Source organism: Phyllobates terribilis, unplaced genomic scaffold, assembly GCF_046119375.1.
Source record: "Phyllobates terribilis strain yellow unplaced genomic scaffold, ASM4611937v1 Scaffold_7__3_contigs__length_470593459, whole genome shotgun sequence".
Taxonomy (NCBI): Eukaryota; Metazoa; Chordata; class Amphibia; order Anura; family Dendrobatidae; genus Phyllobates; species Phyllobates terribilis.
The window spans coordinates 244,436,435-244,452,765 of NW_027362767.1; positions in this window are offsets into that span (position 1 = coordinate 244,436,435).

Below are 16,331 nucleotides of genomic sequence, written 5' to 3' on the forward strand. Positions count from 1 at the left end.
GGGAAGGCCAGAGAGAAGGACAAGTCAGAAAGGGAGCTCAGGAACACGCTCCAGAATCACCTGGGGGTTGGCCGAGTCCAGGACCTGGTGGATGCAGCACGGCTCGGGCGGTCACTCAAGGCCGGAGTGACCAGAACAACAGCAGTAAGTAAAAACCCTGAACTGCACAGCCCGACTCTGAGTCTTATTACCACCCTCACTGCACCACCACAACCACCACCCTCTACAACTGACCCCCTGAGGCTATACCCCTCCCGTTGGGGGTTATACTACCAGAAGCTGCACACACACCACCAGCCTCAGCGGACCCTGCTGCAGCGGCGGCCGTATTGACCGCAAATCAACGGGTGGCGTAGTCGACACTAAAGAACTTCCAGCAACATCTGTAGGACTGCCACACACTGAGCTTGACACCCTGGGCACGGATCGGGTCACCGCCACTCGGAGACTACAACCCCCATCTGATCCGGCTCCGGGTATCCCCCAAACAACACTGGCCCAGGGGGCGCGTCACATATACAATAAGAGCAGCGGAGGACTGGTAAGGGGAGTGTCTGTTGATCACTAGCACATAGGTGTCGCACTGTTTTGTGTCTCCATGATTACAGACTACAAACAAGCATTGTGTAGTCTGATCCCTCAGTCAAACAAGAGACTTTTACAAGGGAAGAGTGCATGTTCCTGATCATTCTCCCCATTGCATAAAATGAAGGATCTGATCCACTGATCATGTTTTTATGTGCCCTAAGAATCTTTGTTGTCGGCACCCTGTATAAACAGTGAATGTGCTGCCGACAGTCTGCAAACTGTACAGGGACTGAATGATCGTATCAGCAGTTTACATTGACCTTTAAACGGGTGGCGATCAACTTGTTGCATCATCGACTGTGGATATTATAACATGTAGTTTGTCACTAATTTAAAGGTCCATTATCATAGAGAGATGCAAACGTAATAGTTGTTAGATTCCCATATAGTTTGTATGTCCTTGTTTACGAGGGGAGATGTGCTGTTAAAGGGGTTGTCCACTACTTTTACATTGATGCCCTATCCTTAGTATAGGTCATCAATGTCTGATCGGCCGAGGTCCGACACCCACACCCCCGCCGATCAGCTGTTATCGGTGGCAGCGGCCGCTGGCCGGAAGTACTCACTTGTGGAGCTGGCCATCTTCTGCTAGTGGCTGCCGCAGGGTACTACACATGTGCTTCCTATTGACTTGAATAGGAGGCGGATGTGCGGTACCAAGCCTCGGCCACTACCAGAAGATGGAACAGCTCGGCAGTGAGTACTTCTGGCTGGCGGCCGCCGATAATAGCTGATTGGTGCGAATGCCGGGTGTCGGACCCAGGCCAATCAGACATTGATGACCTCTACTATGGATAGGGCATCAGTGTAAAAGTAGTGGACAACCTCTTTAACTACTATTATATTTTAGGCCACGTGAAAGACGTGATGGGCCAATGAAAAAAAAAAATGGCCTTAAATTAGCCATTGCTCCACTTTCCCCATTTCTTGCAAAAAAAGGACACATTGAAAAGAACAAGAGCTCATTCACACTAGCTGATTATCGAGAACGCGTGCTCCTGGAAACGCTCGCTTCCTGATAATCGGCCAGTGTTAACAGGCTGCCAATCACCTGCTGGATGAACAAAACTCTTGTTCGTCGAGTGAATTGATTTTAAGCTTCGTTCTCAGCAGCACATTATGAAGGATATGTGCTGCCGAGGACAATGGCAGCCTATGCGCACAACACGATTCATTACCTATGGTAGCGTGAGGATACTAGACGACAGCAGATGATCAAACATGCAGCCGATCGGTGGTTGTTTTTTGGGTGGTTCAATGTAAACGATCCCTAATCACACATACTGTAGGTCTGCATAACAGCTGTATACACAAAACGGTTGGAGATTTTTTTTTTTTTAATCAAGACGATCTGCAGATTTATTTTAGATGCATTGGTGCAATATAAAAATATTGCAAACGTTTTAATATCCCATCCTTTAAGTATCAAGAACAGGAAGTTAGCAGCATTGACCTGAATTATTTCCTGGGATGGAGAATGATTTATTTATTTCCTAATACTGTTGTGTTAAAGAGACAAAAGAAAGTGAAAGCTCTAGACGTCTTCAAAGGCAACGTGATCCTGAGACCATTGTTTACCTGCCATGTGAGCCCAGTCACCGCCTGCGTAGTGGATGTACACTGTAACTTTCACGGCTTTTCCCATTCATTTGTGTGTGTTTGTGGCACTGAGCCAACTTCTCAATAAAGACAACTTGCGTATAGCTTGTGAGATCATTGAGGGATGCGTTTGGCTTGAGAATGCATTCTTCTAGTCGAGGACCATTCGTAAGACACGTGAGTGACGTGACCCCTCATAACGCGGCTTGTAAGTCGCTGAAGAATGGGGACAAGGTCTGCTCTGATCACTCAATGAATCGGGCGTGCAAAAACCACTTAAGGGCTTGTTCACACGTTGCGGGTTTTCTACTGATTTAAATAAATGGGGGAAAAAAAATGCTCGTATTGTATGCAGTGTTTTTTCTGCCAACACTCTTATTTCAGGGAAGAAAAATCCTCTGCAAAGACTGAACCGTTTGAGTAGCATTTTGGATAGTTTCCACTCCAAAAACTCAGCAAAAATGCTCAGTGTGAACACACCCTAAGGTTTTTTGAGCTGAAAATGCTGCAAAAATGCTCAAAAGGATGAACACACTCATTTCTATAGTCGTTTTTAGTGACACATGTGGCCAGAAGTTTGCTGTAAATCTGCAGAAAAACCTGAAATGCATTACATTATGGCATTTCTCCAAAGTTTTGGTGCAATGTTTCTGTCCTTTGGATTTTCTTCTAAATGTAGCATGCATTGTGGCATTATTTTGCTATGCAGTTCCCCATAAGCTTCCCTATAGGTAATTATGGGGGCTCAGGGATTACTATTATTACGGAAGCAATGTGACTATTACCATTATGGTAGCTCTATAACTATTGTTAGTATGGGGGATCTGTGACTATTACTATTATAGGGGCACTGTAACTATTATTATTATGGGGGGCACTCTGACTATTACTATTATGACCATAGTGTGAATATTAATATTATAAGTGCAATGTTACTATCACTATTAAGAGGGCATTGTGACTATTACTTTTATGAAGCACAGGGAATATTTCTGTTATGGGGACACTGTGACTATTACTATAATAGGTGCACTGTAATTATAACTATTATGAGGACACTGTGACTATTATTTTTGTCAGGGCACTGTGACTACTACTATTATGGGGCACAGGTAATATTACTATTATGGGGGTACTGTGACTATTACTATTATGGGAGCTCTTTAATGATTACTTGTATGGGGGCACTAGGACTGTTACTCTGTAATGATTATTGGTATGGGGGTATTGGGACTGTTACTCTGTAATGATTATTGGTATGGGGGTACTGGGACTGTTACTCTGTAATGATTATTGGTATGGGGGTACTGGGACTGTTACTCTGTAATGATTATTGGTATGGGGGTACTGGGACTGTTACTCTGTAATGATTATTGGTATGGGGTACTGGAACTGTTACTCTGTAATGATTATTGGTATGGGGGTACTGGGACTGTTACTCTGTAATGATTATTGGTATGGGGGTATTGGGACTGTTACTCTGTAATGATTATTGGTATGGGGGTACTGGGGCTGTTACTCTGTAATGATTATTGGTATGGGGGCACTAGGACTGTTACTCTGGAATGATTATTGGTATGGGGGTACCGGGACTGTTACTCTGTAATGATTATTGGTATGGGGGTACTGGGACTGTTACTCTGTAATGATTATTGGTATGGGGGTACTGGGACTGTTACTCTGTAATGATTATTGGTATGGGGGTATTGGGACTGTTACTCTGTAATGATTATTGGTATGGGGGTACTGGGACTGTTACTCTGTAATGATTACTGGTATGGGGGTACTGGGACTGTTACTCTGTAATGATTATTGGTATGGGGTATTGGGACTGTTACTCTGTAATGATTATTGGTATGGGGGTACTGGGACGGTTACTCTGTAATGATTATTGGTATGGGGGTATTGGGACTGTTACTCTGTAATGATTATTGGTATGGGGGTACTGGGACTGTTACTCTGTAATGATTATTGGTATGGGGGTACTAGGACTGTTACACTGTAATGATTATTGGTATGGGGGTATTGGGACTGTTACTCTGTAATGATTATTGGTATGGGGGTACTGGAACTGTTACTCTGTAATGATTATTGTATGGGGGTACTGGGACTGTTACTCTGTAATGACTATTGGTATTGGGGTACTGGGACTGTTACTATGTAATGATTACTGGTATGGGGGTACTGGGACTGTTACTCTGTAATGATTATTGGTATGGGGGTACTGGAACTGTTACTCTGTAATGATTATTGGTATGGGGGTACTGGAACTGTTACTCTGTAATGATTATTGGTATGGGGGTACTGGGACTGTTACTCTGTAATGATTATTGGTATGGGGGTACTGGAACTGTTACTCTGTAATGATTATTGGTATGGGGGTACTGGGACTGTTACTCTGTAATGATTATTGGTATGGGGGTACTGGGACTGTTACTCTGTAATGATTATTGGTATGGGGGTATTGGGACTGTTACTCTGTAATGATTATTGGTATGGGGGTACTGGGACTGTTACTCTGTAATGATTATTGGTATGGGGGTACTGGGACTGTTACTCTGTAATGATTATTGGTATGGGGTACTGTGACTGGTACTATAATAGGGGCACTATGATTATTACTATTATGGAGGTACTGTGACTATTACTATTATGGGGCACCGGGAATATTACTATGATGGGGGCACTGTGATTATTACTATTATGGAGACACTGTGACTATTACTTTTATCAGGGCACTGGGATTTTTGCTACAGTATTTTGAAAGCAATGAGACTTTTATGAAGTCGCTGTGACTACTACTATTATTGGGCACAGGGAATATTAGTATGATGGGGCACTGTGATTATTACTATTATGGAGGTACTGTGACTATTACTATTATGGGGCACCGAGAATAGTACTATGATGGGGGCACTGTGATTATTACTATTATGAAGTCACTGTGACTACTACTATTATTGGGCACAGGGAATATTAGTTTGATGGGGCACTGTGATTATTGCTATTGTGGAGGCACCGTGATTATTGCTACTATGAAGGAAAAGTGACTATTACTTTTATGAGGGCACTAGGACTATTACTATATTGGGGGGCACTGGGACTATTAACATATGGGAGTTTATGGTGTTACGTGGTAATTGCCTAGCAGTGGTTATCGGTAATTTTTTTTAGAACTGGACATTTGTAAGATAAAATAGTAATCATGAGTTGAAGCATTTTCTGGATTTTTTTTCGACAGTAATGCCATGGTCGCGGTGGGTCAGTCACATGTCACAATGCGTCCCCATTACGTGGAATGGTGATTTTCATGTTGTGCGACCATTTGGCTTGTTTTCGGGGAACTCTGTATGGCGCTGGATTTTTATTTTTCTCTGTCCAGTTCAGAAGACTATAACTACTAGTTAGAACCAAACCGGCACAGTAAAGCGAATGAAAGAAAAATGACAAGATCAATTTGGTTTTCCTGCTTTTTTCGAGAGTCCTCAAGAATGGGACCTCGTAACTGGCAGAACATCTCTAGGTTATGGGTATCACTTTCGTAACTAGATAGACTAAATGATGTTCTACCTGAAAGGAATGCATATTTGCTTTTATCACAGGAGGTTGCTGGAGTAATTCGACAAGAGCAGTGTTCCTTCCTTTCTAGTTTGACATGTCCACACGGCTTCTAGCACCGCTTAAAAAGCAGCATGTTTTTGGGCGTGGGTGCTTTAGAAGTCTGTGGTTAAGCTGTGAGTTCAACATGAATGCAACGTGAACTCAGGATTTCCTTTGAAGTTTGACACCAGGGATTTTCCCCGCCTACTAGGGGGGAACTGCAGAAGAGAGAAAAAAAACTTTAAACTTCTCCAAGTACCATGTAGCTAGGAAGAAGTTTCAGAAGAAAATTGCCTGTGTTTGAAGAGTTAGTTTGAACATGGATCATATTCCTCTAACCTTAGTCTTTTTGTTCGAGACAAGTCTGTTGGACATAAAGGGAATGACTGAACAAAATTAATGCCTGTGTCGAGGAAGTGTTCCCGGGATGGAAATGAGGGCTGAATACGTATGAACCGAGATATAAATTAACGGGACCCAATAGACGCAAGCAAAGGAGTATTTAATTGGGGGAAAATAATAGTAACTAATCATAAACCTGGATTAAAGTGAGAGTAAAAAGCAAAGAAAGTGGCATAAATCTAGTAAGAAAATTACTCAAAGGTCTAGAGTTTTGTCTCACATTTTAGAAGTAACTTAAAGGGATTTTCCAGAATTTAAAAGGACAATATTGTTTTAATAAACTTGGCATAAATGAATAGTACAAGCGAGTATAAGAAACTTTGTAATATATCTTATCAGAGAAATCTGCTTCTTTCTCCACTTCTGAGCCACTTCTTCCCTTATCCCCTGCCTCCTAAACTCACCATTCATTCTGTAAACCTGTAAAATATCAGTCCTGCTTAAAAGAAGATCTGATAGCTGATTGAAGTGTTGAATTTCAACTGCTTTTTTGGAGTCTATGTTGAGGAGGGGGGGGGGCATAGTGAGAAAGAGGCATAGGCACAAACAGATGATGCTGCTGCCTTCTGGTAAGTGTTCACACAAGTGCTGAATTCACAGCTACACTGCTCAGTATTGTTGTGTAATGCTATCCATGCTGCTGCTGCTTCTGAACATGTGCTACATAGATACAGAAGAGCAGGAATCCCTCATGTCGGTGTGTTGTGTATGGGAGAGGAGACATCAGCTTGTCTCTACCCTCTAGCTTAGAGACAACTGCAAATTAGAGATTAGAGAGCCTGTAGAGAGGAAAACTAGTGAAAAAGTGGGATTCAAGTTTTATTATGACCAGTTACTGTTTTTTTTTGCCTGTAGTAACTGGGTATATACAAGATTGTTAGTGAAAGTCTGAAATGGAATTAGTAATGTGCTATCAGTGTGTGGCCTCGGAATAAGTCCTAACAAAGTGAATGGGGACAATGAGGACTAGGACCTTATTTTATATGGGACCCATTGATTGGTCTAGCTTATGGTATATACCCACCTTGGATTGACATCTATAACCTTTATTTTTATGGGTGCCTTTATAAGCTGTTGAAAGAAGTTTCTTCTAACCCGAATCTACATACATGCTCAGTTCAACTGAGCCCACATGTGTTTTTAACAGGGAGAGGGAAGTAAGCATCTGCCAGACACCTCTAGTGGTGGCTTATCTTCCCTGAAGATAGGGCGTGTTGAAATTCTTTCTCCTGTTAGAGGGGAGTAGCTCCCCATAGACATAAGATAGTAGGCCGGTGTTGCCTAAATCAGTGGCTTTGGCCGCCTTTGCTCTACTACGTGTGGGAACCTTTAGCTGGAGATCACAAAACAAAAGCAGCGGTGCGGTGTAGCAACCGCCACGGAGTTACAGAAAGCCTGGTCTCCATTTTCTAAGCTCAATATTGAAGTTCTCTCTTCTATCTTGCTCCAGTTGAGAAACTCTACCATATATTATTCAGCACTTTCATTATTATTCTCTTTTTATATGCCGCCAATCAATGAAGTTCCTTCAAAGGGAAGATATGACCGTTGCTCATTCCGAGCTACCATTGACTGAATTAGTTGAGTAACACAAGGCATCTGGGTGTCATGGCCGCCATTTATTATCAGAGACGCTCTTACATTATTTACATTTTTTAGGTCTGTCTCGTTATGGGCTTGAAGGCCTCAGTTAAGCATCCTGGAGTTAAAGACTTAGAAGCTTTTCAGGCAGCATTTTTGGTCATGGCACAACTCTGGGCAAAACTGAAAAATTGGGGCAGATTTACAAAAGCTGCCTATCTTTTAAACAGTGCAAACTTAAACTATACAGTCTTAAAGGTGACCTGTTACTATCCTTCAATACGTATTGTTTTTACCTGGTGTAAATGCTGCTGTTCTCTTAAATCCGGCGTTGTTTTTCTTTTGTTCCTGCGCCTCTCCATTACTGAAATATTGCCTTCTTCTTCCCTGAATATGAAACTGGTCTTGTTAGCCCAGTGGGTGTGATACTCAAATATCCTCTGTGGATGTCTCCTTGAGGACCACACCCAGTTGGCTAAAAATACTAAATTTATATACAGGGAAGACGAGGCCTTATCTCAGGAATGGAGATGCGTAGGAGCAAAATAAAAACAAAACTGGATTTAGGAGAACAGCAGCATTTACACCAAGTAAAATAATATAAGTTTATGACTAGTGACATGTCCTTTTTTAAAAATTTTCATGCTATTTGGTAAATCTGGTGCATCTTTAGACTAGCAAAAATCGAAAAATAGGGAGAAGGCCAGCTCACCGTAGATGAAGCAAGTCCAGTGTGCACGGAACCACGTTCTGACCAGATGTGATCAAGTTTTGGCAAAGAATGAAGGACTGCATTCGAAACGCGTCGCTTTTTTTCTCCCTATTTTCCTGCTTTGTACTTTCTGGAATGGAATTTTTAATCGAATAAAATGGAACATTTTATCCAAAAGGTGGAATGCCTGTCCTGCTTTCCTGCATCTTTAGACTGTCTAGTTCAGTTATACCATTTGCTAGTTGGCATATTTTGATCCACAAAGTCATGACAAATTTTGGTAAAGTTTTGGCACACGGTATCAAGGTTTTTAGGCAAGGCGTTTTTTCAGTCCTTTTTCTTATTGGCCATGCCCTGTTGGCATGTAGGTCGGAAAACATGTCGGACATAACTAAAACGCAAAACAAATGTAGCTCAATTGGAAGACGAACAAGTAATGCTCGAAAATAAAACATTTGAGCATTACTTACTGGAGCTGCCACTCCAGCAGTGCCTCTTCACCTTTATCTAATGTGTATAGCCACCTATATAGAACAACAGAAGAGCGCCATACCCAGGACTGGAGCCAGTTCCCCCCATGAGTCAGGGTAAGTGCCGGGTCTACTGCAACTGGGTGACCCACTCAGCCCTGTGCACACTGCATGTATTGTGCGGGATCATGACCTGAGCCGGTGCCATACAATATGGGTGCCAGCAGTGTTGTACATCCAGCACCTGAGACTAACTACTGCAATCTGAGCTAACTCTCATAGCAGCAGTTTAACCCCTTAGATGCCCCTATCAATTGTGACAGCTGTGATATATGAGGTTGGAAATTGAGTGCCAATGTTAAAGGACTCCGTGTCTATCAGGTTTGAACACCTACCAAGTTGCAGGCCTTTATAGGAAAATGTCAATTTTACAGTAACATTCCAGTTTTGGAGATGACTCATGGAAAGAAGTAGCATGTCCAGCATAAAATGTGCAAAGGATAGATTAAGCAATAATATAACACATCCAACATGCTATACCTATGATAGGACTTATAATAGGTGGGGACAAAGTGTCATGGAGAGATAAAGATAAAAGCAGAAAAAAACGACGATCAACAATCCCAAATAGTGAAAAAATACAAAATGTTTTATTGGTACAAAAATCAAGGTGGGGAAAGAGGAGATAGACCACCATGTGATGGAGAAAAATGCAAGGACGCACAATACAGGAGCATAGCTGAAATATATACAATATATTACATATTGTCAAGACCCCTGATGAAGGCTGGTCCGAAACGCGCGTCGGGCTGGATGTACACGGATTCAGAAGCCTCTGCATATACTGGTGCCACTACTACTGCTTACCCCTTGTAGTGTTTGATACAATTTTGTTCAATACAACTATCAGTGCCAATTAGATGGCTTGGCACCTGTTTACTCTGCTGCTTTGCAGGACATTTGACCAAGAACTCTATTTATGTACCATCATCCTTTATGTTGTAATATATTGTATATATTTCTCTCATGCTCCTGTGTTGTGCGTCCTTGTCTTTTTTTCCATCACATGGTGGTCCCCCCCCCCCCCCCCTTCCGTCTACCTTGATTTTTCTACCAATAAAACATTTTGCCTTTTTTCACTATTTGGGACTGTTGATCGTCGTTTTTTCTGCTTTTCTATATAACATTCCAGTATTGCAGTGTACAAGCAATGGCACATAAAAGTCTTCCTAGTAAAATTAATAAAAAATCTGAAAGACAGTGAAAAATAAATATGAAAAGAATAAAAACATATAAAAGTTCATATTACCTTCTTTTCATGGAACATAAAAAATCTAATTTTTTTTTTTTAAGTGGTTGTTTAATTTAATATTATATTTATCCTATATGGTGAAGGCCAAAACAAGAAAAAAGTAAAAATGGCAGAACTGCAGAAGAAGGAAAAATCGAAAAGTAAAAAAGTGCCCACTGGGGCTTTGGGGAAAAAAGGCCCGATGGGGCTTTGTTGCATGAACTTGGAGCCGGTCCTGGCTATATCCATTTTGGACAGGGTAACGGTAGCCAAATACATTAGATTAAAGACAATTGAACGCCATATGCACTAATGGGCATACGGCTATTATGTGGCTACAGTGATCTCTGCTATGGAAAGATAATTGTGGTACACTGATTGTTACCTTACAAGGCCTTTATGGCCAATATTAAGAAAATAAAATGGAATTTATGATGCGGATCTTTCAGTTTGTGTTTTTGTTAATTTTGTGTAATTAGAGGAATATCTTATTTCCACCAGTGTGGTTTTATTAGGCTGTGAATGCCACTCTAGGAGGACACACAAGGACATGAGATGATTTGCATAAAATTTGCATCTCCTTGTAGATCACAGTCGGGAAAAAAGGGTTGGATTTACAATGACAGCACCTAAAGTCTTCTGAATCCTGTCTTGAACATGCTTCTCTGCGCTCCAATTAACCCATTCATTCCAAAGGATAAGTGGACACGTTCTCTGTGGAAGGCAAAGCCAAGAATTTTGCCACAAATATGTATATAAAAGAAGGAGAATTGATTGTTAATTAGGTGCTTGGACCCATTCTCTTATGAGAACCAAAGATCAGGGCTGGTGAAGTCCAATATGGCTGATCCTTCCCTCCCACTCTGATATCTGCTGTCAGTGGACAGTCATCACACCCCTCTAAGCATTAGATGATGGCGTTCGATTGTCTTTAATCTAATGTGTTTGGCTACCTTTACCCTGTTCAAAAACAATGAGGCTTTAAACAGGTTGGCTACTTTTGACAATCTCTCTCTGCTAATCCAGACAATGTTTAGTTCCTCTGCAGCAACCCCGCAGGACAAACATGGAATTGCACTTGGCATTGATGTTTATGTGATGCATGGATGTGTGGTGTCCTCCAGAATGGGAGGCATTCTTTGTAGCTGTTCTCCAAATTGCTTATCTCATACTTATTTATGAATATTCCTATATCTTTTGTGTCTTCTAGTGAATATTTTTTTTTTATTTGCTAGTGGGGGGCAAGGGCGCATTGTGTGGTCTTTATGTGGGGGACAAAAACTTTTGGGGGGCATGATGTGTGTAGGAGGCAATACTGTGTGAGAGCATATTACTTTGTGGGAGCATTATATGGGTGTATAATACTGTGTGGGGAATAATACTGTTTGGGGACATCGTATGGCGTCATAATAATGTCTGAGGGCTTCATATGGGGGCATACTACTGTATGTAGGGGGCTGTGGGGACATCATATTTGGTGGATATACTGTGGAGGATGTTTGGGAATAGCACTGTGAGTATGATAATGTGTAGGGGCACTGTGTGGGCATCATACTGCATGAGGGGCGCTAGGGACCTCATAATAAGTTTGGGGTACTGTGGTGGCATCATTGTGTGGAAGGTCACTGTGGGGGCTTCATAATGTATAAGGGAGGCAGCATGTGTGGTGGATACACTGTGGGGGATGTGTGAAAAAGATACTGTGGGGGTATCCTACTGTGTGGGGTACTGTGGTGGCATCATACACTTTGTTGGTAAAATCTATGGCCATCAATGTGTGTGGGGGCATTCTGAGTGCGTCAAACAACATGAGGAATTTTAAACGTGTGGAAGCACTAAGAAGCTTCTCTAGGGTCAATATTTCTGTGGGTGCACAAAAAAGGCTGGGGTGTGGTTAGGGGTGTGATATGCTGCAAAAATATCTGCTGTGGTTCGCGTGCTGCAATTACTGTCCACTTCACTGTCTTATATGATCTATCTATCCATCACATCCCATATCTATCTATCTATCCATCCATCCATCCATCCATCCATCCATCCATCCATCCATCCATCCATCCATCTATCTACAGTTGAAACCAGAAGTTTCCATACACTATATAAAAAGACACATCTGCATGTTTTTGTCAATATCTGACATGAAATCAGAATAAACCTTTCCCATTTGAGGTCAATTAGGATTACCACAATGTTTAATATTTGCCAAATGCCAGAATAATGAGAGAGAGAGAAAGTTTTAAGGCATTTTTATTACTTACTGCAAAGTCAAAAGTTTACATACACTAAGATCACTATGCCTTTACACAATTCTGGACTGCACATATGATGATGTCATGTGTTTGGAAGCTTCTGATAGGTTTTTTGGCAACATCTGAGTTAATTAGAGACACCTGTGAATGTATTTTAATCCACACCTGAAACACACTGCTTCTTTGTGTAGCAACATGGGAAAGTCTAAAGAAATCAGCCAAGATATCAGGAAGAGAATTGTGGACTTGCACAAGTCTGGCTCATCCTTGGGTACAATTTCAAGATACCTGAAGGTGCCTAGTTCATCTGTACAAACAATTATACGCAAGTACAAACAAGATGGGAATGTCCAGCCATCATACCGCTCAGGAAGGAGACGGGTTCTGTGTCCCAGAGATGAACATGCTTTGGTCTGACATGTGCATTTCAACCCAAGGACAAAAGTAAAAGACGTTGAGAAGATGATGTTGGAAGCTGGTAAGATTGTGTCAATATCCACAGTGAAACGAGTACTGTATGAACATGGGCTGAAAGGCCACTCTGCCAGGAAGAAGCCATTACTCCAAAAGAAACATAAAAAAGCCAGATTAATGTTTGCAAATGCACACAGGAACAAAGACCTTTGTTTTTGGAGACATGTCCTGTGGTCTGATGAAACTAAAATTGAACTTTTTGGCCATAATGACCATCGTTATATTTGGAGGAAAAAGGGAGAAGTTTGGAAGCCTAAACACCATCCCAACTGTGAAACACAGGGGTGGCAGCATTATGTTGTGGGGTTGTTTTGGTGCAGGAGGGACTTGTGCACTTCACAAAATAGATGGCATCATGAGAGAAGAAGATTATGTGGCAATACTGAAGCAACATCTCAAGACATCAGCCAGGAAGTTAAAGCTTGGGCGGAAATGGGTCTTCCAAAGGGAAAATAACCCGAATCATACTGCCAAAATGGTAACAAAGTGGCTTAAGGATAACAAAGTCAATGTTTTGGAGTCTCCATCACAAAGCCCTGATCTCAACCCTATTGAAAATTTATGGGCAAAGCTGAAAAGGCAGGTGCAAGCAAGGCGACCTACAAACCTGGATCAGTTACACCAGTTTTGTCAGGAGGAATAGGCCCAAATTCTGACCAACTATTATGAGAAGCTTGTGGAAGGATATCCCAAACGTTTGACCCCAGTCATTCAGTTTAAGGGCAATGGTACCAAATACTAATGAAATGTATGGAAATTTTTGACTTTGCAGTAAGTAATAAAAATGCCTTAAAACATTCTCTCTCTCGCTCATTATTCTGGCATTTGGCAAATATTAAAAATGACGGTAATCCTAAGGCTGTGTGCCCACGATGCGTTTTTGGTGCGTATTTGCAGCGCGTAAACGCTCCAGAAACGCATTGCATACCTTATCCCATGACTTCCTATGACATTCTGAAAGTGCGCATGGTCAGGATTTTTTCTGCGCAGATTTTACTCGCAGAAAAAATATGGACATGACCAATTCTTGTGCGTTTCTGCATGCGTATTTGCCTATACAATGCATTGGAAAAAAGTATGGCAAATACGCATGCAAAAACGCGTCAAAAACGCATTTAAAAACCGCATGTGTTTTTCTGCCAAGGAGATGCATAAATGTTCAGGAGAATTTCTGCTTCATTTCTGCATCGTGGGTATTAAGCCTAATTGACCTAAAAGGGGAAAGCTTTAGGCCATGTGTAGCACCCTGAGGATTCGGCTGCTACAGGGGTATTGCACCTCAAGCCAGAGGTGTGGTATTCCACTCCCGGGTAAGGATGGAGTGTGGAACTGAGCTCAGTAGGCTGCATGCACTACACACATCCCATTTCCGGGGAACAGACCGATGGTACTCCCACTAGAGAAATGTGCAGGTACAACAGAGTCTGTTCCTGGCTGGAGTGGGAGGGGGGTGGAACATCCCAGTAGTGTAGGGGCAGATAGGGGGAGCAGCCTGGGTAAAGCTAGGAGCTCATTGGGTGCTGGTCACCTGAGCTCACACATAGAGGGAGTATATAAGGTGGGAACCATCTTAGATCAGGGTCAGTCTTTTGCAGAGTGAGGTCAGTCTGTCAGAGCAGAGGAGAAGAGCAGCTCCAAGGCCGAGAGAGAGAGAGGAGAAAGAAAGACCCAGAGGGGGAGAAAGAAGGAACTCCAAGAGCCCAAATTAGACCAGAGGGTGAAGAGTTGGCAACAGGGTACCGGATCCCAAGCTGGCAGAGGCTACAGCACACCTTAGCCAGGAACCGGAGGTCGTGGGCAGGATTGATCTGCCACGATCACCCACTAAATCCACCCGGAAGGCAGACCAGGAATAGGGTCAGGGAACCCAGAAACAAGGGTTTACCACCAAGAGGCCCGAGGGAGCCGGACATAGGTGGATCCCTGGTGGGGAAGGCCAGAGAAGAGGACAGGACAGAAAGGGAGCTCAGGACCACGCTCCAGAATCACCTGGGGGTTGGCCGAGTCCAGGACCTGGTGGACGCAGCACGGCTCGGGTGGTCACTTAAGGCCGGAGTGACCAGAACAACTGCAGTAAGTAAACAAACCCTGAACTGCACAGCCCGACTCTGAGTCTCATTTCCATCCTCGCTGCACCACCACAACCCCCATCCTCTGCAATTGACCCCCTGAGGCTATACCCCTCCCGTTGGGGGTTATACTACCTGAGCTGCACATACATCACCAGCCTCAGCGGACCCTGCTGCAGCGGCGGCCGTATTGACCGCAATTCAACGGGTGGCGTAGTCGACACAAAAGAACATCTAGTAACATCATAAGGACTGCCACACACTGAGCTTGACACCCTGGGCACGGACCGGGTCACAGCCACTCGGAGACTACAACCCCCATCTGATCCGGCTCCGGGTATCCCCAACAACACTGGCCCAGGGGGCGCGTCAACTTTGGCGTAGTCGGCAGGATTACGTGCCCGCAACAACCGGGTACTGCGTGCCTGAAGAAAAGTTCATCGTTACCTTAAAAAAGAAGTCTCCCGCCGGTTCCGGAGGGTCCCCGCCAACGGACCCCATCACAGGTCGTTTCCCGCCGGTTGTCCGCCATTTGCAGCTTTTTCCCGCCATCCATGGAGTTTCCCGCCACTGGGAGACGATTCCCGCCATTTCCAAAGATTTCCCGCCTTGGAAGAGCGGACGCCATTATGGGCGTGCCAGAGGGTGGCAAGAGGCCACCTCCCATCGTGGGCCAGGTCGAAGAATGGCGCCAAAAGCGGAAACAGCGCCCACCAACAGAGACTGTGATGCTGGAAGTGTCCATCAGCGTAAGAGAACTGCCCCTGGAACTGACAATCACAAAGTTGCCCCAGGACCACCCTCGATGTGGGCGGAGACAGAAGAGAACAAAGATGGGTGTCGCCTGGAGGAGTCTGGAGAGAGCGCACCCGGAGACAAGACGTCTGGAAGAGAGTCCAGAGAGAGCCTACCCGGAGATGGAGGGAGAGTCAGGCAGCACCGACCCAGTGGTCAGGAGCCTGTTGCAGGTCGCCACTCCAGAAGGCCTGCTGGAGATCCTAGCACAGCTCCCCCGAGACCGGGAGTGTGCACAGACCGCGTTGGAGGGCCTCGCACGGAGGATGGCCCGGGTGCAGCGAGAGACGTTGGCGGAGTGGAGCCGAGAGATGGCCCAGCAGACCGAAACCCGACAGCGGAGCACGCCACCCGAGACGAGGAGACAGACCGCCTCTGAGGATGGTGCAGGAGGACTGAAGGCCGGAGACGGCGCCGAGAAGGGAGCTGAACGGACGGAGGCAGGTAAAGGGGACGTCTCTACCCCGAGCCGGGAAACCGCGTGCCTGCCCCAGCTCCCCG